Raw genomic sequence first — 24,320 nt, forward strand, 5'->3', positions numbered from 1 at the left:
TCCCGAGGACATGCAGCTTTACTTTATGATTAAATGATGATGGCATCCTCTTGGGTAAAATATTCCGGAGGTAAAATAGTCCCCCATTCGGATCTCCGGGCGGGGACTACTCAGGAGGATGTCGTTATCAGGAGAAAGAAAACTGGCGTTCTACGGATCGGAGCGTGGAATGTCAGATCCCTTAATCGGGCAGGTAGGTTAGAAAATTGAAAAAGGGAAATGGATAGGTTAAAGTTAGATATAGTGGGAATTAGTGAAGTTCGGTGGCAGGAGGAACAAGACTTCTGGTCAGGTGACTACAGGGTTATAAACACAAAATCAAATAGGGGTAATGCAGGAGTAGGTTTAATAATGAATAGGAAAATAGGAATGCGGGTAAGCTACTACAAACAGCATAGTGAACGCATTATTGTGGCCAAGATAGATACGAAGCCCACACCTACTACAGTAGTACAAGTTTATATGCCAACTAGCTCTGCAGATGATGAAGAAATTGAAGAAATGTACGATGAAATAAAAGAAATTATTCAGATAGTGAAGGGAGACGAAAATTTAATAGTAATGGGTGACTGGAATTCGAGTGTAGGAAAAGGGAGAGAAGGAAACATAGTAGGTGAATATGGATTGGGGCTAAGAAATGAAAGAGGAAGCCGCCTAGTAGAATTTTGCACAGAGCACAACTTAATCATAGCTAACACTTGGTTTAAGAATCATGAAAGAAGGTTGTATACGTGGAAGAACCCTGGAGATACTAAAAGGTATCAGATAGATTATATAATGGTAAGACAGAGATTTAGGAACCAGGTTTTAAGTTGTAAGACATTTCCAGGGGCAGATGTGGACTCTGACCACAATCTATTGGTTATGACCTGTAGATTAAAACTGAAGAAACTGCAAAAATGTGGGAATTTAAGGAGCTGGGACCTGGATAAACTGACTAAACCAGAGGTTGTACAGAGTTTCAGAGAGAGCATAAGGGAACAATTGACAGGAATAGGGGAAAGAAATACAGTAGAAGAAGAATGGGTAGCTCTGAGAGATGTAGTAGTGAAGGCAGCAGAGGATAAAGTAGGTACAAAGACGAGGGCTGCTAGAAATCCTTGGGTAACAGAAGAAATATTGAATTTAATTGATGAACGGAGAAAATATAAAAATGCAGTAAATGAAGCAGGCAAAAAGGAATACAAACGTCTCAAAAATGAGATCGACACGAAGTGCAAAATGGCTAAACAGGGATGGCTAGAGGACAAATGTAAGGATGTAGAAGCTTATCTCACTAGGGGTAAGATAGATACTGCCTACAGGAAAATTAAAGAGACCTTTGGAGAGAAGAGAACCACGTGTATGAATATCAAGAGCTCAGATGGCAGCCCAGTTCTAAGCAAAGAAGGGAAGGCAGAAAGGTGGAAGGAGTATATAGAAGGTTTATACAAGGGCGATGTACTTGAGGACAATATTATGGAAATAGAAGAGGATGTAGATGAAGACGAAATTGGAGATACGATACTGTGTGAAGAGTTTGACAGAGCACTGAAAGACCTGAGTCGAAACAAGGCCCCCGGAGTAGACAACATTACATTAGAACTACTGACGGCCTTGGGAGAGCCAGTCATGACAAAACTCTACCAGCTGGTGAGCAAGATGTATGAGAAAGGCGAAATACTTTCAGACTTCAAGAAGAATATAATAATTCCAATCCCAAAGAAAGCAGGTGCTGACAGATGTGAAAATTACCGAACTATCAGTTTAATAAGCCACGGCTGCAAAATACTAACGCGAATTCTTTACAGACGAATGGAAAAACTGGTAGATGCAGACCTCGGGGAGGATCAGTTTGGATTCCGTCGAAATGTTGGAACACGTGAGGCAATACTGACCTTACGACTTATCTTAGAAGAAAGATTAAGAAAAGGCAAACCTACGTTTCTAGCATTTGTAGACTTAAAGAAAGCTTTTGACAATGTTGACTGGAATACTCTTTTTCAAATTCTAAAGGTGGCAGGGGTAAAATACAGGGAGCGAAAGGCTATTTATAATTTGTACAGAAACCAGATGGCAGTAATAAGAGTCGAGGGGCATGAAAGGGAAGCAGTGGTTGGGAAAGGAGTGAGACAGGGTTGTAGCCTCTCCCCGATGTTATTCAATCTGTATATTGAGCAAGCAGTAAAGGAAACAAAAGAAAAATTTGGAGTAGGTATTAAAATTCATGGAGACGAAGTAAAAACTTTGAGGTTCGCTGATGACATTGTAATTTTGTCAGAGACGGCAAAGGACTTGGAAGAGCAGTTGAACGGAATGGACAGTGTCTTGAAAGGAGGATATAAGATGAACATTAACAAAAGCAAAACGAGGGTAATGGAATGTAGTCAAATTAAATCGGGTGATGCTGAGGGAATTGGATTAGGAAGTGAGACACTTAAAGTAGTAAAGGAGTTTTGCTATTTAGGAAGTAAAATAACTGATGATGGTCGAAGTAGAGAGGATATAAAATGTAGACTGGCAATGGCAAGGAAAGCGTTTCTGAAGAAGAGAAATTTGTTAACATCGAATATAGATTTATGTATCAGGAAGTCGTTTCTGAAAGTATTTGTTTGGAGTGTAGCCATGTATGGAAGTGAAACATGGACGATAACTAGTTTGGACAAGAAGAGAATAGAAGCTTTCGAAATGTGGTGCTACAGAAGAATACTGAAGATAAGGTGGATAGATCACGTAACTAATGAGGAGGTATTGAATAGGATTGGGGAGAAGAGAAGTTTGTGGCACAACTTGACTAGAAGAAGGGATCGGTTGGTAGGACATGTTTTGAGGCAACAAGGGATCACAAATTTAGCATTGGAGGGCAGCGTGGAGGGTAAAAATCGTAGAGGGAGACCGAGAGATGAGTACACTAAGCAGATTCAGAAGGATGTAGGTTGCAGTAGGTACTGGGAGATGAAGCAGCTTGCACAGGATAGAGTAGCATGGAGAGCTGCATCAAGCCAGTCTCAGGACTGAAGACAACAACACACAAGATGGTAAGGAAAGCATGTCTATAATTTCACATATGTCACTTAAATACCTTAAATACACCACTAGGCAAGACAACATACAATGAGAAACATGCAGCTAGAATCGTAGGAAGTTGGTGTAGCCCAGAAGAAGTTCGGGGAACTTTAATAGAAAACTCTGTAAGGAAAACGACATAGTTCTCGCGAACTCTGTCACGTAATTTAGGGAACCATTACTTTATTAAGACCATGCGACCATTATTCTTCCTCAACTAAGGGCAGATTGTTGACCCTTGGAACACTTTGAAACTTTCGCCTCTACCCAGCTCTGCAACAGAATTTCAGTACATTTTCTTATTCTACTTTTAATGATGGTATTCGCGCTGCCCTCTTTTCCTGAAATTACAAAATCGCTCTGGACAATTAAGGTTTTTCCAGATGTAAAAACATCTTACAAGCTACAACATGGTTTAGTATCCAGAACAAATATGCTATTGAAATTATTACTTTGCAGTGACACATCAAGTGAGGGTTACTTTCATCCTTAAGTTTTGAACACCATTGTAGTTAGAATAAATAATAGAAAGAAGAATAATCAGGACATGTATAAAATAAATGGACATTGGAGAAAGGCATCAAATGAAACAGTATAGATGAAAATAGAACCAGTCATGAGCACGATCAGGAAGAAACGAATCTCGTTATTTGGATATCTGATGAGAACTCCAAAAAACAGAATTAGTAAAAAAATAATCCCAAAATTGTGGAATAGCAAGAGCGGCATTAAATGGATCACAGAAATTAATGTAGATATAAAAGAACTCAAAATTACAGTAGATGACCTAAAAAACAAGACAGAGGAAACCAGAATACTGCAAGACCCGCAAACCAGACTACAAATGAAAATCAATAACAGGGGTACAGGGAGAGTGGTCTCAGGTGAAGGAAGAAAGAAAATATCTGAAAGAATGAAGAGATATTGGGCACACAGAAGAGCAAAACACCTTTCATATAAGAATAGACTCTAATAATTATATTACCTAAATATCATATTAAGTTATTGTTGAGCCAAATTGTATCCCAGTGTAACAACTTGTTTACAATTTTGTATTTTTGACTAGAGTGGTTTAATGAGGGCCATAAAATAAATAATAATAATAATAAAAGAATAAATAATGGGGAAGACATCTGCTAACTGTAGAAAAAAAGACCTTCACAAGTACGAAACAAAGGCAGAAAAGAAGCTACCACTAAATAACCAAGAGAATATGAGTAATCACTCATTGTGTGCACTAATTGATTATACAATAGACAAACATCCAAATGCTAGAGCACTTGCCCGCGAAGGGCAGAGGTCCCGAGTCCGAGTCTCGGTCAGGCACACAGTTTTAATCTGCCAGGAAGTTTCATCCCAATACATGGTCATAAATCCCATTTCTCTCTTAAGTATTAAAAAGTGTATAGACACTCACACAAACACACACAAACACACACACACACACACACACACACACACACACACACACAGACACAGACAGAGAGAGAGAGAGAGAGAGAGAGAGAGAGACAAAGGGGCGGACACACATGGAAAACCTTACATGAACATAAAAATACAGCCAAACTAAAAACAACTGAAAGCAAAAACTGAAAAAGATGGAAACGCTTACACAAAAAAATGGCACTCTAGACACAGAAAATAGCTTTTACAATGTTACATTACGAAAACATAGTAATTATGCGAAAAATTTCAGTCTTGCAACATGTTTTCCAAGTGATTGAAACCTGCTTTGTTTTCAAATTATGAGTTAGACTCTGATGTGTAGATTTCTTTTAATTTTATTATGAAAAATGTCTATGAACTTTTTAAATATACAACCAATAAGCAACAATGAAAAAAATCAAGTAATATGCCAGGACACTCACTAAAGATGCCTTGTTAAAAAGGTGAAACCCGTCTGGGTGCAAAAATTAAATTAAATCTTAAAGTGCAAAAGGTGTTTTACTTGTAAATTACTGCAATCTACTCCACTTGGTGAGCAAGAGATACGAGATGGATGGTATACCTTGAGAAATCAAGTGGAATATCATTCCATTCCAAAGACGTAAGGTGCTGACAGGTGCGAATTCTACCAAGTAAAATACTGACAGGAATTAAAGACAAACGGGAAATGTGGTATAACCCTGGGAAAGATCCGTCTGTGTTCTGGAGACCGTAGAATCACGTGAGGCAATACTGATTCTATGGTTTTTTTAGAAGATAATTTCAATAAAGGCAAACTTCCGCTTATAGCTCTTGAAGGTTTACAGAAAGCTTCTTATATTGTTAACTGGAATATACTGTTCGCAATTCTGAGGATAGCAAGGATAAAATGCATGAAACAAAACGTTATTGACAACTTGTAGAGAAACCAGATCCTTGTTATAACAATCGGACATGAAAGAGCAGCAGTGGTTGAGAAGGGAGTCTGACAGACTCGTAGTCTATTCCCAGTGTTATTCAATCTGTACAATGAGCAAGCAACAAAGGAAATCAAGGAGAAATTCTGAAAGGGAATGAAAGTTCAGAGAGATGAAATAACAATTTTGAGCTTTGCCAATGACACTGTAATTCATCAGAAACAGCGATGGTCTTGGAAGAACAGTTGAATAGAGTGGAGCATGGCTGAAAGGAAGTTATAAGAGAACATCAACAAAAGGAAAACAAAAGTAATGGGTTTTAACAGGCGATGCTGAGGGAACTCAGTTAGGAAATGATGATGGTCAAACTTGAGAAGGTATAAAATATAAATTAGCTATAGCAAGAAAAGAATTTCCGAAGAAGAGAAATCTTTGTAACACCTACTATAAATTTTCGTTGGAGATGTGGCTTGTCAACGCAAATAAATGAAAGGATTTTTGTTCTTTGCCATACACATTTAGCTTCTTTTTATTTATGAAGAATTTTCATTGGCCAGAGATGCATGCTTGTTTTATGTGTATAACAACGCATTATTTAAGGATTTCTGATATTTTTCTGTGTTACATTTTTTTGTTATTGTATTATAGTGTGATGAGAAACAATTTTTTGGACCGCTAGTTTTGTAAAGCTAAGTTAATACTCGTATTTCGTTCTACTTTCAAAATGTTATGATGTTATTACTCCATATGTGTAGAGCTGGCGTTGTATTTAGTTGGCCTACATACATCAGAAAGTCCGTTTGTCCGCATCTTCGAACCTGTTTCAATTGAACACTTCACTTTCACTTTTTGTTGGTTGTCTGTGGTTACTATATAAATTGTCGAAAGGTATATACACAGGTAAGAAAATTTTATATTGAGCCAGAGATGGTCGGATGTAGTATCGACTGTGTGGTAGCGTCGCTGCTCGACAGCGATCGCTGGTTCAAGGTGTTATGGGTAATTTGTTAGAGTAACATAGGATAGGGAGATGTATATAGCGCGCATCAAGTGCAACACATCTTTACACTTGGAGAGTCCTCCATACATCTCCCTATCCAAAGCTACTCTAACAAATTACCCATAACACCTTGAACCAGCGATCCACCAATGCAATGCGCGTATTCGTAAGTGATGATGATGATGTTTGGTTTGTGGGGCGCTCAACTGCGCCGTCATCAGCGCCCATACAATGTCCCAATTTTTCACTTAGTCCAATTTTTTACACTGCCTAATCCAGCCACTGTCACGAATGATGATGATGAAATGATGAGGACAACACAAACACCCAGTCCCTGGTCAGAGAAATGTCCAACCTGGGCGGGAATCGAATGCAGGACCCCACGATCCAGAGGCAGCAATGCTAGCCCTTTAAATTTGTGCTTATTGCTGTCTCTCTTTATTGTTATACTCAAGAAGTGTTTCATTTCCATAAGGAAATAAATATTGTTATGTTTACTGCTCATGCCTGCATGAAATTAATTTATTTTGTCTGTTGGTTCATTTAGCATGCAGATACAATCAACAAATAAGTACCAGTAAACAACTTTGTATATTTTCTTTGCTATTATTTAATCAAAGATTGCACTTTCCACATCGTTAATGCATATGACTGTCAATGTTCCTGGCGTTGGAGATCCCATTGGGAGGCCATCCTTTTTAAGTAATACTAGTTTTTCCAGTCGGATGTAATTTTGAGATGTGATTACTTTATTGATCTTGGTTATTTCCTAATAGTATCTGCCGATAATTTATTGTATATCAGCAGTTTCTCGTAAATTAGTTTTAGTGTGTCTACAGTTAATACTGAAGTGTAAATGTTCGCTGTATCAAACAAAAAAAGTGAGGATGTGAGTTCTTTATTTGTGTTATAATTTCGTTTATGTTGATCACTGTTATGTTGTTCTTCATTTAATAGTATTGTGCTACGATTTTGTTCATGTGATTTCTCACATAGTATGATGGCGCATTTATAAAACTGGAGACTTGAAATAAAAACATCTCTGAATGCGAAAATCATGAATTTGAGGAAAATCAGTTTTAAGAATATTAGGTAATTAATGGCCATAATTGCACTAATAATGTGCTTTATTTGAGAGCTAAGCATAGTATGGATCTAGTTTCCAAAATAAATTACAAGCATTGTATTGCAATAGGATAATAAACTTACTGAAAGTCGAAATGCAATGAAAATCTCAAAGTGTCATAGCTGAATACTCAGCAGAAAGGTAGTAAAAGTTCATTTAGCTTCTGTAACTCTGTGCATGAGTGTCATTTGTGAGGTACTAGTACTGCAAAAGTTCAATCAAATCTTTCTTCTTTTCTTCAGAGATGTGGCCTGCAGCATCCAGGGCAGGTAGTTGCATTTCTTGACAGCCTGTACTCCTACAACGTTTCTCAAAATAGGGATATCTTCCCAGGCCTCCTGGTCATAATCATATAAGGCTTATGTTTGTCCAACCATAGCCACTGTACTTTGGATATGCTTAGATTTGCCGCTTTTATACTACAATCTGCTGCTTTCTTGAAATCTAAGAAGTCAAATGAATTCATGTTACTGTCGATTAATGGCTTTATTTGTCTTCATTGCTTTATTATATGCTTTACATCTTCTGGAACAGTACATTTGGTAACTCAAGAATAAACAATCTGTCCAGTTATGGTGTAGGGTAGCAATCAGTGATGAGACTTACCTCCTATGCTGGATGGGCTTTTGCAGGAATACGTTGATTGCTTGAAGTTATACATTCATTCCCTCCATTTATGAACTTTTTCCTCACTGCTGTCGCAGTACTTTCTCCTTTAATTCGTCGTTTGTTTTCTCTGAAACTGTTAAAAAATCTGCTGTCTCCGCCATTTTATCTAACACAGGAACAAACGTCTGGATCGAGCCTTTCATATGTTAACAGCAGTTCTGTTAAACTGCATGCCATCGATTGCTTTTGATACTACATTTACGTTTGCTGCAGTTTTAGGCTTTTATACATTAGTGGACTTGCCACGTAGATCCCATTTCACACAAACCAAGAAATTCCTTATTACGACATTTAGAGCCTTTTTTATTTCAAGTCTTCAATTTATGGCAGGTCTCATGGAATGATTGGATTGTGACTTTTGGGTTGATTTCTGAGAGTTGGTGCTTTTAGGTTATTTTATATTATGTGTTTTTTCTGTTTGCATGTGAACATGTGTTTCATGTCCTTGATATCGTTTTTGTTGGTGTGGAAATGTGATGTTGGATCAGATTTCAGTTTTGTGTTATGAGGAAGTATTACTTTTCATCTACAAACATGGCATGCAATAGAAACTGCGGAAAAATTGTACAAGGATTTTAGAATTTCTTCAAATCTTCTGTATAGTTCTTTGGATGATCAAAAGTAGAGTCAGTAATGAAAATGAACATATTTGGGAGGTGATGTCAGCCGAAACTGCAGCGTCATTGTTTCATTTGTCTCAAGTGGAGGTAAGCCTCAACAAGTAATGGAAGAGCAACTTTGCACATAAGGCCAAAAATAAACTATAATATAGCTCCAGAAATTGGATGAACTGGATGAGTTATCATACATACGTAAATCGAAGACAGTGTGTCTAGACGAAAAAACAGACAGAGAAAAATGTTCTGGAGCCATTTAATGAATTATATTGAGTTTGCAAAAAAAAGAAAAAAGATTCCAATATGTTTGAAACAGGCGGCTAAACTTCAATGTGTGTTATCAGTTTCAAACTATGGCAACCAGAGAAAAAATTTTATTATAGAAAAATACAAAAACTAAGAGCTGTTCAGTGAGCACTGGAAACATTCACGATGGGAATTGCTATAAGATACAGAAAACAAAAAAATGGTTCATGTAACAGGCTGCAATGAAGACGTTATCACAAAGGTAATGAAGGCGAGACATGTATCCTTGTGAGTAAATTAGAACATTAAAGTGTGACAGGAAATGCTGCAAAATGGCTCAAATCTTATATCTCGGGCAGGAAACAAAGGGTGTCATTAGGAAATAGACATGTATCAAGCTATCAGGCATCATCAAACTGGGAACTAATTACATGTGGGGTCCCCCAAGGTTCCATTTTAGAGCCCTTACTTTTCCTTGTGTAAAAAAAAATGGCTCTGAGCACTATGGGACTTAACTTCTGTGGTCATCAGTCCCATAGAACTTAGAACTAATTAAATCTAACTAACCTAAGCACATCACACATATCCATGCCCGCAGCAGGATTCGAACCTGCGACCGTTGCGGTCGCTCGGTTCCAGACTGTAGCGCCTAGAACCGCTCGGCCACCGCGGCCGGCTTTTCTTGTGTACATCAATGACCTTTCATCAGTAACATTACCAGAAGCCAAGTTCGATTTGTTTGCCGATGATACAAATGTTGCAATAAATAGCAAATCAAGTGTAATCTTAGAAAGATCAGCTAATAAAATATTTATGGACATTAATCACTGGTTCCTAGCCAATTCTTTGTCACTAAACACCCTACATGCAGTTCGGAACTTGTAAGGGGTGTCCCACGAGTATATGCCTAACATGCGATGGCAAGCAGATAGAAGAAGTGGACAGTGTTAAATTCTTGAGGTTACAGCTTGATAATAAATTCAGCTGGGAGGAGCACACCATAGAACTGCTGAAACGTCTTAACAAATCTCTATTTGCAATGCGAATTGTGTCAGATATAGGGGATATAAAAATGGAAAAGCTGGCACGCTATGCTTACTTTCATTCGATAATGTCATATGGGACTATTTTTTGGGGTAATTCATCAAGCCAATCTAAAGTTTTCTGGGCACAAAAACGTGCAGTAAGAGTTATATGTGGCGTGAACTCAAGAACATCCTGCAGAAGCATGTTTAGGAAACTAGGGATACTAACTACTGCTTCCCTATATATATATTCCTTAATGAAATTTGTCATTAAAAATATATCACTTTCTCAAACCAACAGCTCAATTCATGGAATCAATACTAGAAATAAGAATAATCTTTAGAAGGATTTAAAGTCACCTAGTCTTGTACAAAAAGGTGTGCATTACTCAGGAACACACATTTTCAATAACTTACCAGCAGCCATAAAAAGCTTAACAGCCAATGTAATACAGTTTAAGAGAAGCCTAAAGGATTTATTGGTGGCCAACTCCTTCTACTCCAATGACGAATTTCTCAGTAGAACCAACTGATTTATATATTTATACACAGTATAACTATTTAGTAGTACTTAGTAGTTGTATTACACGTTTATTACCTTATAAATAAATAAAAAACTTTTTTATTTTAAATTCAGTGCATTAGTATTTGTAAAAGGTTCTTTCATATAGCGTTCATTAAAAAATGACATCCATGCCACTTGGGACCTGTTGAATGGTACATTAGCTTATTTGTTTGAGTTGTAAATATTTGTCATGTATTGTTGTTTTTCTGACATGTTCTACATCCTCGAAGACCTCCTCACTACGGATCAATTGGAATGAAAGTAAATCTAATCTAATCTCACTGGATGTGAACGTGTTCATGGCGAGTTTTGTGACGTCAGACCTGGAATTTCATATTCTACTACATTGCAAAGAGTGAAAGGAAGAATCTCTCAAGTCAGATTTTTGCCTCGTGGAGAGAAACATGACCAATGAGACCCTTAATAGGGTCTGCAGCCTCGCTTTTACACGAAGACACTGTTATACTTGTGTCTGACCTTAAATCAGATAATAATGCCTTGTAGCTGTCTAACTGCGTACAGGAAGTTTCCGAAATCCGACCTTTTGACTGAAAAACCTACCACACTAACCATCAACACACCGCCTCCATCCAGTAGATGTAATTTTTTGTATCAGTGAGACCTAGCCAAGCCCCTCTCTTTTATTGGATCTGTCTAACTATTTTGTACAGCATGGTAGCTACAGGGGGTAGACAAAAACACGGGTAACCGAACACGCAACTCATTACCATGCCTAATACGGTCTAGGAAACCCGCTGGCATTAAACACAGATTCCACGCGTCTCACAATGGATAAATAAAGGCCCTATACGGTTTTCAGTGGAATCTTATAGCATTCTTCCTGAATAATAGTGACAAGTTCAGGTAACACTGGTTGAGGTGGGTAGCGATCACAGACGTTTCTCTCCAAAGTACACCACAAAGGGTCAACAATACTGATTTGGTGCCTGTGGTGGCGAGGAGAGATGTGACAATTCATCCTCGTGCTGAGAAAACTAGTCGCGGGCGATGCATGCTGTGTGAACAGGGTTCTTGTCATCTTTGTGCACAGTGTCACCACAGGGAGAAAAACATTGTACCATTGGATGAAACTGATCGGCCGAAATAGTCACATAATCCTTATCAGCCGGCCGCGGTGGCCGTGCGGTTCTAGTCCGGAACCGCGGGACTGCTACGGTCGCAGGTTCGAATCCTACCTCGAGCATGGATGTGTGTGATGTCCTTAGGTTAGTTAGGTTTAAGAAGTTCTAAGATGTTAAGTCCCATAGTGCTCAGAGCCATTTTGTAATCCTTATCAACAAAGCAATCTTGCAGCGTAACCATGGTGTTCATGGAATACCACAATAGATATCGTAGTAGCTATTACGAGACCTGTTAAAGACACTGCTATATTTATAACACGAAGGTTACTGGATTGGAGCAGTGTAGGCCTGAAGATGACGTAGTGTAACGTCGAAACTTGTAGCCTAGAAATAAAACTATACAACGGCGATTGGTATTGTTTTTATTGAAAATGTGAAGGGGTGGTCTTATTACTGAAAAGGTCGGAAAACCAGTGGCTAAAATGTTTGTGGTCGGAAACATCATATTGACGTCATGGGTTGTGAAGTCCATGAACAGAAAGTGCACGGCATCGGTGCAACAGGCTGAGTTTTGTGTCCCTAATAGCTAAGAGGGAGCCCACACTGCATAGTGGAATGCATATGACAAGCTGCATCAGGTTTTTGGAGACACTTCACTTGGTCGGAGCGCAGTTGACAGTGCAAAGAGATGGTGTGGTTAATGTACCCACTCACATTAGGGACGAACGACGTTCATAGTCCTACGCAGACATCCAGTTTTAGGTTTCCTGTGGTCTCCCAAACCCATTTAATGTAACAACTAGTATGGCTTTCCGCCCCAACTAGTCCACTATGAATTTGAGCTCTACTCTAATGACCTCGTCGTTGACGCTACCTGATCTCATTTCTTTTTTAACAATGACTGGACTTGCCACAATCGAGCAGGTTAATAACCAAAATTACTCGTGGATTCCGTTCAACAGACTTCCCTACGAAGGAAAATGGTATTATCGGAGCATGAACTGGAATGACAAAATGGTTTGTGAAAACTGTAGTTGCTTTGATATGTGGAGCTATCAGGACAGAAATCCAACAATAAAGAACAATAATAAAAGTATATTGTTCTTTTTATCAGCGAAATATACGTGTGTCAATAACTTGTGTGCCTCCCTACTCGTTAGTGAAGGCAGAGTAGTTTTTTTGAGCTCGACCCCAATTCTGGAGAAGCAATGTCAAAATCTAGCCATCTTCGCTTTACTGAAGCACTTCATGGCACTTCCATAAGGGTCCTTTAAACAGCCCTGGGATTTATGCTTTCCTCCTCCTTGTCCAACTGAGTAAATACTCCCACTCTGACGACGCCGTTGTCCATGAGACGCATCCTCGTTGGCAACCATTTCTGGCAGAAACGGAGAGCTTTCACAGTTTCGGAATCGTGAAGACATGTGCAGTGGTGTTAATCGATGTCAGTTTAACACTGCTGGAACGGAGTGGCGAAACCAAAATTTCACAGAAAAAAGCCTACACTGCAATGTGCAATGTGTACTAGTTATTTTACCAAGAACAGAAAATGCTGGAATGTTCAACATAGTGTGAAACTAGTCAAATTTGAGGTAAATGACATAATAATAACCTTACTGAACTGACAGGCACGGCTCAGAGGCAACTTGAAGTTCAACATGTAACGGAGTTAAAATTCATGCCCAACAAGTATAGCTTTTGCTGGACAAAGTAGAGGCAGTGCTAAGAACATATCAGTAGAATGTGCGAACTCCCAAGGCGTGGCAATCGTACAGGTATGAGAAGGAAGGTTGGGTTAAACGTCCCGTCGACATCGACGTCATTACAAGCGGATTGTTTCAAGGATGGGGAAGGAAATCGGCCCTGTCCTTTCAAAGGAATCATCCCGGCTTTTCCTTGGAGCGATCATGGATACCTAAATATGGATGCCTCGACGCGAATTTGAACCGTTCTCCCGAATGCGAGTCCAGTGTGCTAACCACTGCGCCATCTCGCTTGACCCAGCTATCAGAGAAACAGGAAAATGCTATCGTGTGGCAGTCAGAAGAGGAAGACGAACCAGGAAACTTCTTGAACCGCCTATCACAGGGAAGGATAAGAACGGTCACGAAGTAAGGAGATAAGCAATCTCGCGAGAGTCCAGATAATTTCGGTTTATGCTTGACGTTAACATTTAGAAGCACAAGAAATGAAAAAGTGGTCTGGTGGCCTAGCGAATAGAGAGCTAGACTCTGTCCTTGGAGGTACCGGGTTCAAATCAAATGGTTCAAATGGCTCTGAGCACTATGTGACTTAACATCTTAGGTCATCAGTTCCCTAGGACGTAGAACTACTTGAACTTAACTAACCTAAGGACATCACACACATCCATGCCCGAGGCAGGATTCGAACATGCGACCGTAGCAGTCGCGCAGTTCCGGACTGAAGCGCTTAGAACCACTCGGCCATCACGGCCGGCGGTCCCGGGTTCAGTCCGGTAGTGGTGGGATTCCTCCTCATTCCAGTCCCTCCAGGACGACCCATGGCTCACTCAGCCTGAGTGCTGGGGATCTTTCCCGGGGGTAAAAAGTGGCCGGTTCGATGGACTCGCCACCCTCCGTCTCCTCGTCCCACGGTGAACGGAAGGCTGCTCGGTACCTGTAGGCAGCCCAGAACCCCGTTCACGGGTCGAGCACCACAGACTTTCTACATCTACATTTACATGGCTATTCTGCGAATGGCACTTAACGTGTCTTACAGAGAGTTTATCGAACCACCTTCACAGTAATTATCCATTATTCCACTCAACAGCGCGCAGAAGAACGAACACATGCATCTTTCTGGGCGAGCTCTGGTTTCTACTTTTTTATTAGGATTATAATTTCTCCCTATGTAGGCGGCGTCAACAAAATATTTTCGCATTCGGAGGAGAAATGCGGTAATTGAAATTTCGTGAGAACGCAACGAAAAATCCTTTTGTTTTAATGATTTCCACTCCAGATCATCTAACATGTCCGTGACACTCACTCCTCTATTTCTCTATACTATAAAACGCCCTTCTTTGAACTTTCACGATGTACTCCGTTAATTCTCTCTGGTACGCATCCCAAACCACGCAACGGCACTCCAAAAGAGAACGGAATAAGTGTTCTGCCAATAAAACACAGTTTTTCGTTTGCCTTCCGCACAATATTTTCTATGTGTTCTTTCCAATTTAAGTTGTTCGTAATTGTAATTCCCAGATATTTAGTTGAATTTATGTCCTTTAAATTTGACTGATCTATCACGTAACCGAAATTTAACGGATTCCTTTTAGTACTCACGTGGATGACCTCGCACTTTCCATTATTTCAGACTAGATGCCATTTTTTGCACCATACTAATTCATTACCTAAATCGTTTGCGATTGGTTTCTACCTTCCGGTGACATCACTAGACGACAGACGACAGCGCCATCTGAAAACAATCTAAGACGGCTGCTTAGATTGTCTCCTAAATCGTTTATATAGATACGGAACACTAGAGGGCCTATAATACTACCTTTGGAAACACCAGAAATCACTTCCGTTTTACCGAATGACTTCCCGTGAATTATACTACGAAGTGCGACCTCTCTGACAGGAAATCACGAATGCAGTCACATAACTGACACGATATTCCATAAGCACGCGATTTCACTACAAGCCACTTTTGTTGTACAGTGTAAAAAGCCTTGTGGAAATCTAGAAATACGGAATCCATTTGAAATCCCTTGTCATTAGCACTCAAAACTTCGTGTGAGTAAAGAGCTAGTTGTGTTTCCTAAGAACTATGTTTTCTATATCCGTGTCGATTGTGTGTCAGTAGACCGTTTCCTTCGAGGTAATTCATAATGCTCGAACACAATATATGTTCCAATATATGTTCATGCTGCATACTGACGTTAATGATATGGGCCTGTATTTTAGTGGATGAAACCTACTACCTTTCTTGAATGTTGGTGTGACCTGTGCAGGCCGGACATAGTGGCCGAGCCGTTCTAGGCGCTACAGTCTGGAGCCGCGCGACCACTACGGTCGCAGGTTCGAATCCTGCCTCGGGCATGGATGTGCGTGGTGTCCTTAGGTTAAAGTAGTTCTAAGTTCTAGGGGACTGGTGACATCAGAAGTTAGTCCCATAGTGCTCAGAGCCATTTGAACCATTCTTTTGACCTGTGCAAGTTTCCAGTCTTTGAGTACCGAGGTAACGGTTTTATGTGATTTTTAAGTATAGAGCTATTGAATCAGCATTCTCTGAAAGAAGCCTAATTGGTATACTGGAAGCTTGCTTTTATTAAGTGATTTAAGTTGCTTCACTACTCCGAGGTTATCTAAAGTTACTCATGTTGGTATCTATACTTGATTATAATTATGAAATATTTAGTTCGTCTTCTATGACGAAGGAATTTCAGAAGATTGTGTTTAGTAACTCTGCTTTAGCATTACTGTCATAGAAAGGATTTCCACTCCTGTCGCGTAGAGAAGGCATTAATTGTGTCTTGAAACTAGTATACTTTACATACGACCAAAATCGCTCTTGATTTTTTGCCGCGTTTCGAGACAAAATTTCGTGGACGAAGGTATTATAAGCCTCTCGTATTGAAGACCGCTTTAAATTTCGACCTTCTGCAAAAGATTGCCAATCTTGGGGAGTTTGCGCTCGTTTAAATTTGGGATGCTTTTTCGTTGTTTCTGGATCAGTGTTCTGACCTTTTATGTCTACCGCAGGGCATCAACTCCGTCTTTTGTTAATTTATTTGACATAAATCTCTCAACTGCCGTCGATAGTATTTCTCTGAATAAAAGCCACTTGTGGTCTACACTTACATTGTTAATTTGGAAGGAGTGGCTACTGCTTCTGGATCAGTGTTCTGACCTTTTCTGTATACCGCAGGTCATCAACTCCGTCTTTTGTTAATTTATTTGACATAAATCTCTCAACTGCTGTCGATGGTATTTCTCTGAATAAAAGCCACTTGTGGTCTACACTTACATTGTTAATTTGGAAGGAGTGGCTTCTGTTTCTGGATCAGTGTTCTGACCTTTTCTGTATACCGCAGGGCATCAACTCCGTCTTTTGTTAATTTATTTGACATAAATCTCTCAATTGCTGTCGATAGTATTTCTCTGAATAAAAGCCACTTGTGGTCTACACTTACATTGTTAATTTGGAAGGATTGGTACTGTTTCTCCATAGGACGTCAAGTGAATTTTTATCTTTTTTTCCGAACAGATATATTTTTTGTTAATTTTTGGTGGATTTGGGAGTTACGGTATTTAGTCAAGCTGCGGCAATTTTGTATTCACAACACTGTATTTCTTTTTGATGCTCGTTATTATCTTAGAATTATTTGTTGCCAAGAGGTCAAGTGTGTTCTTACAAACGTTTACTATTCGAGTGGTCTCATGAACTAATCACCCGAAATAAGTTTCAGAGAATGCGTTTAGCACATTTTCGGGTGCAATTTTACGTATAATTCCGGATTTAAAAATGTAGTTTCGTCAACATATCGAGGGTAAGTTGAAGTCACCACCAACTATAGTTACATGAGTCGGGTATGTGTTTGAAATTAGACTTAAATTTTGTTTGAACCTTTCAGCAATTGTAATATCTGAGCTGGGTGGTCGATAAAAGGATCCAATTATTATTTTATTCAAATGGTTCAAATGGCTCTGAGCACTATGGAACTTAACATCTGAGGTCATCAGTCCCCTAGAACTTAGAACTACGTAAACCTAGCTAACCTAAGAACATCAGACGCATCCATGCCCGAGGCAGGATTCGAACCTGCGACCGTAGCGGTCGCGCGGTTCCAGACTGAAGCGCCTAGAACAGCTTGGGCACAGAGGCCGGCTTATTATTTTATTCCGGTGCCTCAGAATAACCTCCACCTGTACTAATTCACAGGAACTATGTACTTCAATTTGACTACTTCTAACAGCAACAAACGCCACCGCCAACCGTATGTAGCCCATCCTTTCTGAACACCGTTAAGTCCTTTACAAACATTTCTCCTTCCACTGCCTATAACGATTTGAACATCGGCACCTTCTATTAGCACTTGGACCTAAGGTACTTCCCAACACAGCTACAGCAATGTATAAGTGTTATACCTATGGTTCCTAGGTCTAAGTTCTTCCTGCGTTCGACCTACAGCCTTTGAGAGTGCAGCCCTTTTTGTGTTTCCCCAAGATCCTCTAACGTAAAAAAAAAAAAAAAACTCCAAGTCCACGCCATACAGCCGCCATACTAGTGTAGCCACCTCCTGCGTGTAATGGACTCCTATTTAGCAGAACCCGAAACCCCATCAAACTATGGCGCAAGTCGAAGATTCTTCGGCGTACAAGGTCGCAGAACCGTCTGAGCCTCTAATTCAGACCCTCCACTCGGCTCCGTATCAGAGGTCTGCATTCGGTGCTGCTGACTCCGCTGCAAATGGTGAGCTCTGCTTTCATCTCGCAAGCACGATTGGTAGCCTTTAACACTTCAAGTAGCCGCTCTAAGCCAATGAGAATCTCTTCTGATCTGAAGAGACACACCTGCAGTTGGCTGCACCCTGTGCTCTTCATTCAACCTGGAAGAATCTGTTCCATGACTGAAATGACTCCTCCCAGTATGCGCATGGATTGCACCCTGGCTTTCTTCCCCTTCTTGACAGCCACGTCCTAAGGGGTCCTATACGCGCCCAACATTGGAGCTCCCAATTAACAATAATCCCACTCTCTGTCACTGCCTGTATCTTGCAGGCTGGTTTTCTCTGAAACAGGGTAAAAAAAAAAAAAAATGGCTCTGAGCACTATGGGACTTAACTACTGAGATCATCAGTCCTCTAGAACATAGAACTAAATAAACCTAACTAACCTAAGGACATCACACACATCCATGCCCGAGGCAGGATTCGAACCTGCGACCGTAGCGGTAGCGCGGTTCCAGACTGTAGCGTCTAGAACCGCTCGGTCACCCGGGCCGGCAGTGAAACAGGGCAAGCGACTACATTTGACTGAGCGATAGTGTCAGCCACAGGCAGCATCTGGAAACTATTTGTCACACCAACCAGGAGGGCCTTACGTTAGGCCCCCTGAGAAGTCTTTCACAGCCTGCCACACCTCAAGGCGACCTCCCACTCGACTACGGGTGAGGTGTCAACCTCAATGCGAGCAGGAGCCTTGCGGAACTCTTCTGAAAACACTAACGAAAACGCGAGAATTGTGTCTAATAAATATTAAATTAACAAGCAGATATTCAAAAACTTAACTACGAAAGCTCACAGGTGAAACTAAATAATTCACTCCTGGTTAAGAACTCGTAAAATGTCACAGAATCGGTGTTTCCCTGTTACTACTCTGCTGTCGCTTGGCTAGCGGCTGCTGCCTCACTGATCGGATTACTCCCTACGAGCGACCATTAGCTTTCAACATGAAGGAACAAACGACTGTCGGCACACTCTACGAAACTCTACTGATGAGAACGCCTTATCTGTGTCTAGTAAATTAGATTAACACGCGGATACTCGAAAACTAAACTACCAAAGCACCAATTTGAGACTAAATAACTCGCTCCTGGTTAGGAACTTGAATAATGTCTTAACATCGGTTACTTTCCGACACAAACGAAAACGCGAGAACTATGTCTAGTAAATATTAACTTACTACGCAGAAATTCAAGAACTAAACTACCAAAGCATACAGATGATACTATATAATTCGCTTTTGGTTAGGAACTCGTAAAATGTCACAAAATCGGTTACTTCCTTGTTGCGGTCGATTTTACCTTCATGGAAAGAAACAACGCCAAGAAAGACACATGTGACTGAAACAGACTTGGACCTCAAATTACAGACATGATAACTGACAAATGTGTAGGTTAACAGAACAGTATACAACCACTGAATTCTGTATCACATCGAGGGCACCAACCAGAGCTTTAGTGCCTCTAAACGCACTAGGTTATGCTCAAAGAGGGTGTGGATACTAATTGATTTTTACGAAACCTCTCACAACGCGATTCCACAGAGCGCTGACAATGGCTGCTGAGGACAGTGTCGAACATGTTGCCGACCAAGTACATCCTAAATGTGTTGTATGAAGAAAGGAAGAAGATTAGAATTTAAGATCCCGTCGCCGGCCATTGTGACCGAGCGGTTCTAGGAGCTTCAGTCCGGAACCGCGCTGCTGCTGCGGTCACAGGTTCGAATCCTGCCTCGGCCATGAATGTGTGTGATGTCCTTAGGTTAGTTAGGTTTAAGTAGTTCTAAGTCTAGGCCACTGATGACCTCAGATGTTAAGACCCATAGTGCTCAGAGCCATTTCAACCATTTAAGGTCCCAACAGCAGCGACTTCATGGGAGACGGAGCAGAAGCTTGGATTAGGGAAGGACTGGGAAGTAAACCGGCTGTGCCCTTTTCGAAGAAACCATCCTGGTATTTGCTATGAAAGATTTTGGGGTATCTCTTAAAAACTAAATCTGAATGGCTGGATGGAGATATGGACTGTGGTCTTACCAAATGTTCTTACCCCAAGTTCAGTGTCCTATCCACTGTGCCACTTCGCGCGGTACCTGCTGTGTAAGTGGCATATCAGGTAAGTGTGTACCCCAGTGACATGCTGATGCACGTCATCCTCCAGAGGATGCTGGCATATTCCTCTCCATATGCTCCAGTACATTATTCTGCCACGAGGAGGTGTTTCAAGAGAGGCAGAACTTGGGACTCTAAAACCTCCCTGATTAGCTGTTACTTTCTACTTTGCTCTCCGTAACTGGAAGTCAGCACTACATGTACACTGGTCTGCAAACCTTAAGGATGAAAGTAACTTTCGCATGATGTGTCACTACCAAGTAACATAGCTCAATGAAACTTGAACCGTTCATAGAAAGAATTGCTGTGATACAGTACTCGTATAGATGGTGACGTCCATTCAGGGACAATAATTACACCGAACTGACCGCGATTCATGGAGGTCCTCTGGACATTACACAAGGCGGGACATGGTTCCTGATCACCACGGATGGCAATACTTGATCTGCAACTTGCTTCCATGGTGGCCACTAGGTTGGTAACGTGTTCATGTGGTAATGCGTTCCATTTCTCGACCAGCACGGTTATCAACAGCTGGACGGACGTTGGTTCATATGGTCGTGGTGCAATACAACGCTTTCCACTCATGCTCTATAAGATGCTGGCCAGCCCATTCGCCTAATATTCTCTCGTTACGGAAACTCCTCCACGTGCGCTGGTCAATGCTGTTACCCATTGTCATCCATAAAAATGAAGTCAGGACAGAATGCACCCCTGAAACACACACATGGCGAGGAGTGCAGTATCAGAACAACGTTGGCTGGCGATGCTCCGTGTTCAAATATTTGGAGGTCAGTATGCCCATGGAACAAATGTGCTTCGCTATACCATATCGCCCGGACCATCTAAAGGATAACGCGAGACAATTTTCTTGGGTTCATTAGGTGTTCGACAATGTTCCTGGCTGCAGTATGTGATCGACAATATTCCTGGGTACATTACGTGTTCGCAATTCTTGCCATATGGGGGCAATTTCAGTGCTGACGAACATGATCGTTTTGGTGGTCGAGCCGCTATATTGTTGGGAGGCATATTGTTGTATGGGCGTACTGACCTTCAAATCTTTGAACACAGCACACTCGCCGGTCAACGATTGTAACACTGAACTCGTTCCTCAAGTGAATCTTTCCCTGGCTTTGGTTTTATGGTTGACAATGCGCGACTGAATCGAACAGCGCAGGTGGAGGAGCTCTTGGAACGCGATGATATTCGGCGAATGAACAAGCAAGCCAATAACAATTTGGACCACCTCTAGCCCTTATGAAGCAGTTATTCGGCTTGGCTTGACTGAAAAAGTTATTTGGTGTCCTCCTGAGGGTTGTCGTGCCAAATTGTGTTCAATTTGCGCGTTAGATCGTCAAAATCCAGAGCCGGTCGGAAGGTCCTGCCGTAAGTCTTCAAACGTTCTCATATGGGACAGATCCGGCGACCTTTCTCGCCAAGGTAGGAATTTGTAAGCACGAAGCAGGAGAAACTCTCGTTCTGTGCTGATGGGCGGGCGTTATCTTACTTAAATGTAAGCTCAAGATGACTTTTCATTGAGGGCAACAAAACAGGCGTAGGATATTGTCGATGTACCGCTGTGTTGTAAGGGTGCCGTGGATGACAACCAAATGGGTCCTGCTATAAAGGAAATGGCACGCCAGATCATCTCTCTTGGTTGTCGGGCCGCATGGCGGGCGAGAGTCAGGTTGGTATCCCACCACAGTCCGCGGCGTCTCCAGACACGTCAACGCTGGTCGTTGGGGCTCAGTTCGAAGCGTGACTCATCACTAACGACACTTCTGCTGTGGCCCTCAGACACTTGCGGCGGCGAACTGGACACCGAACTCTAGTGTGGCGCTGTAATGACTCTACGACCATCACATAAGAAGAAGATAAAATCGTTTTGGTTTTCAAAATTTTAGTGATATTAAAGCCCTTATTTTTATATGTTGTGTTTAAGAATATTTTTATTTATGAATTACTTCAAGAGGGCTCTCTTGAGCGACCAACGGCCTTTCCGCAGTGGTAACACCGGTTCCCATCAGATCACCGAAGTCAAGCGCCGTCGGCCTGGGCTAGCACTTGGATGGGTGACCATCTGGTCTGTCGAGCGCTGTTGGCAAGTGGGGTGCTCTGTTCTTGTGAGGCAGCCTGAGGGGCTACTTGACTGGGAAGTCTTGGAAACTGACATGTGGCCGGGAGAGCGATGTGCTGACCACATGCCCATATCAGCATCCAATGAGGCCTGTGGACAGAGGATGACATGGTGGCTCTACGAGCACTTAATGAAAGCGGGAGAGGAGTTTTTCGAATGTTTGAAAAGCTCTTTTATAGTTTATAATAATAATAACGTCCTTATTGATGTTTCATTTGTTACATTTAAGAATATCTTTTATGTGTTACATCCTTCACAGAGGGCACTTAAGAGCGCTACGAACTTTGGACCACTCAGGATCCTTACATAAAAATATTTTAAAAAATTTGCTTAATTTCACATCAGTGTTTCACGTTGTACTTAGGCGCATTTCTTATTAATGACATGAATTCACTCTCTACGTACAGAGGGCGCTTTCCGGCGTGCTAGGTGTTGCACCAAACAGCTTTATTAAAAATTTATTTATAAAGCCGCAGCAAACTGATGTATGGCTAGTTGTGACGGTGAACTTTCAGTTACATATTCGACACGTTACTCTGTAATTGGAACATGTGGTATCTTGCACAAATTTTTATTATAACTAAATTTTAAAGAATGTTTAAGTTTTACAGACTTAAGTTATAAACCATTAGTAATTTGAGCCAACTGTAACAATAAAATAATTTTTTGTAAGAGATCGGATCTGTAATAGATCTGAAAACCTGGCTCGAAGCCGGTCATGCTGAAATAAAGGGAAGCGATTCGGAGACTGAATTTGGACACTTTTTTAAAAATAGAAATGGAGATAAAATAGTAAGTGGTTATCCACAAAACTTTCAACGAGAACTCAACAAATGTCGAAAATCAAGAGCGGGAGTTCTGTGTTAAGAAAGTGTAAGATAGAGTGCATCTCGTTTCGACTTGTAGGATGAGTGAACAGGCGAGCTTGCTTGGGGAGGGGGGCGATGCGATATATACCCGCCTTATGCAAACCAAGATCATCCTCAACAGAACCCAAAAGAGTTCTCATTTTAGATGAAGGTAGGAAAACACATTTCACGTCGTATTTCACATTGTATGTATCGCATTCCTTGTAGCTGTGGCATGACGTACATTGGTCTGACTGATAGTGGGGGACTGGTATACTGAGCATAACAAGCACACACGATTACAGCAGCCAAGTAGAACTGCTATTGCCGAACATTGCTTGGATACGAGTCACCGAGACAGTGGCATGCACGTTCAGCGATTGAAGCAGTGTTATTAAGGAAGCTGCTGAGATTAAATTAGCGAGCAATCTTGTAAACAGGGATGGATGTTTTTGTTTAAACTCTGCTTGGAATCCTGCTCTCTCCCTTGTCAGAAAACAGAGGGACACAGTCAATGTTACCTCACTTGCTAGTCCGTAGTCTTTCACTATCGATACCTCTGACTTTGGTCATCTTTGGTGACAAGTTGTGTGAAAATTGTATATGACAGGAGAAACTCAGGTCTCATATATGTCAAAAGGTTTTCGTTTCCAGACAAATAATTATAGGAACTTTTCTTCCAGTCTCGACTAATGCTACCTTTTTTCTAAAAATATCCTGTATTGCTTTCTCATCCTGCGAAATGATCGTGTAGGTAAAACTGAAGAGGCTTACCAATTGACTGTCTTCCTGCACACCATTCGCGATTAAAACAAGAAAGGGGAAAGCGGCAGTGGCATACAAAGCGACTTTTGCCACAGTTTGTAATGTGGTTTTCTGATTGTAGATGTAGACGTAGACATAGACGTAAATGCTGCCATGGAATACTACACTTAATAGGTTTCGTGAGGACAGTGTGTATGCGAAGTAACTAACTGTCCGTTTACTACTCACCATTCGTAAAAGGAAGGCATGTGTATAGCGAACACGCAATATCTACACT

At 41.0% G+C, this 24,320-nt stretch overlaps 1 pseudogene; it reads left to right on the forward strand.

Moving 5' to 3' along the window:
* Positions 1-22,279: 22,279 nt before the first annotated feature.
* On the forward strand, positions 22,280-22,397 carry LOC126289321 (5S ribosomal RNA; annotated as a pseudogene).
* The last annotated feature ends 1,923 nt before the right edge of the window (positions 22,398-24,320 follow it).

This window comes from Schistocerca gregaria, chromosome 1 (assembly GCF_023897955.1).
Source record: "Schistocerca gregaria isolate iqSchGreg1 chromosome 1, iqSchGreg1.2, whole genome shotgun sequence".
Lineage (NCBI taxonomy): Eukaryota > Metazoa > Arthropoda > Insecta > Orthoptera > Acrididae > Schistocerca > Schistocerca gregaria.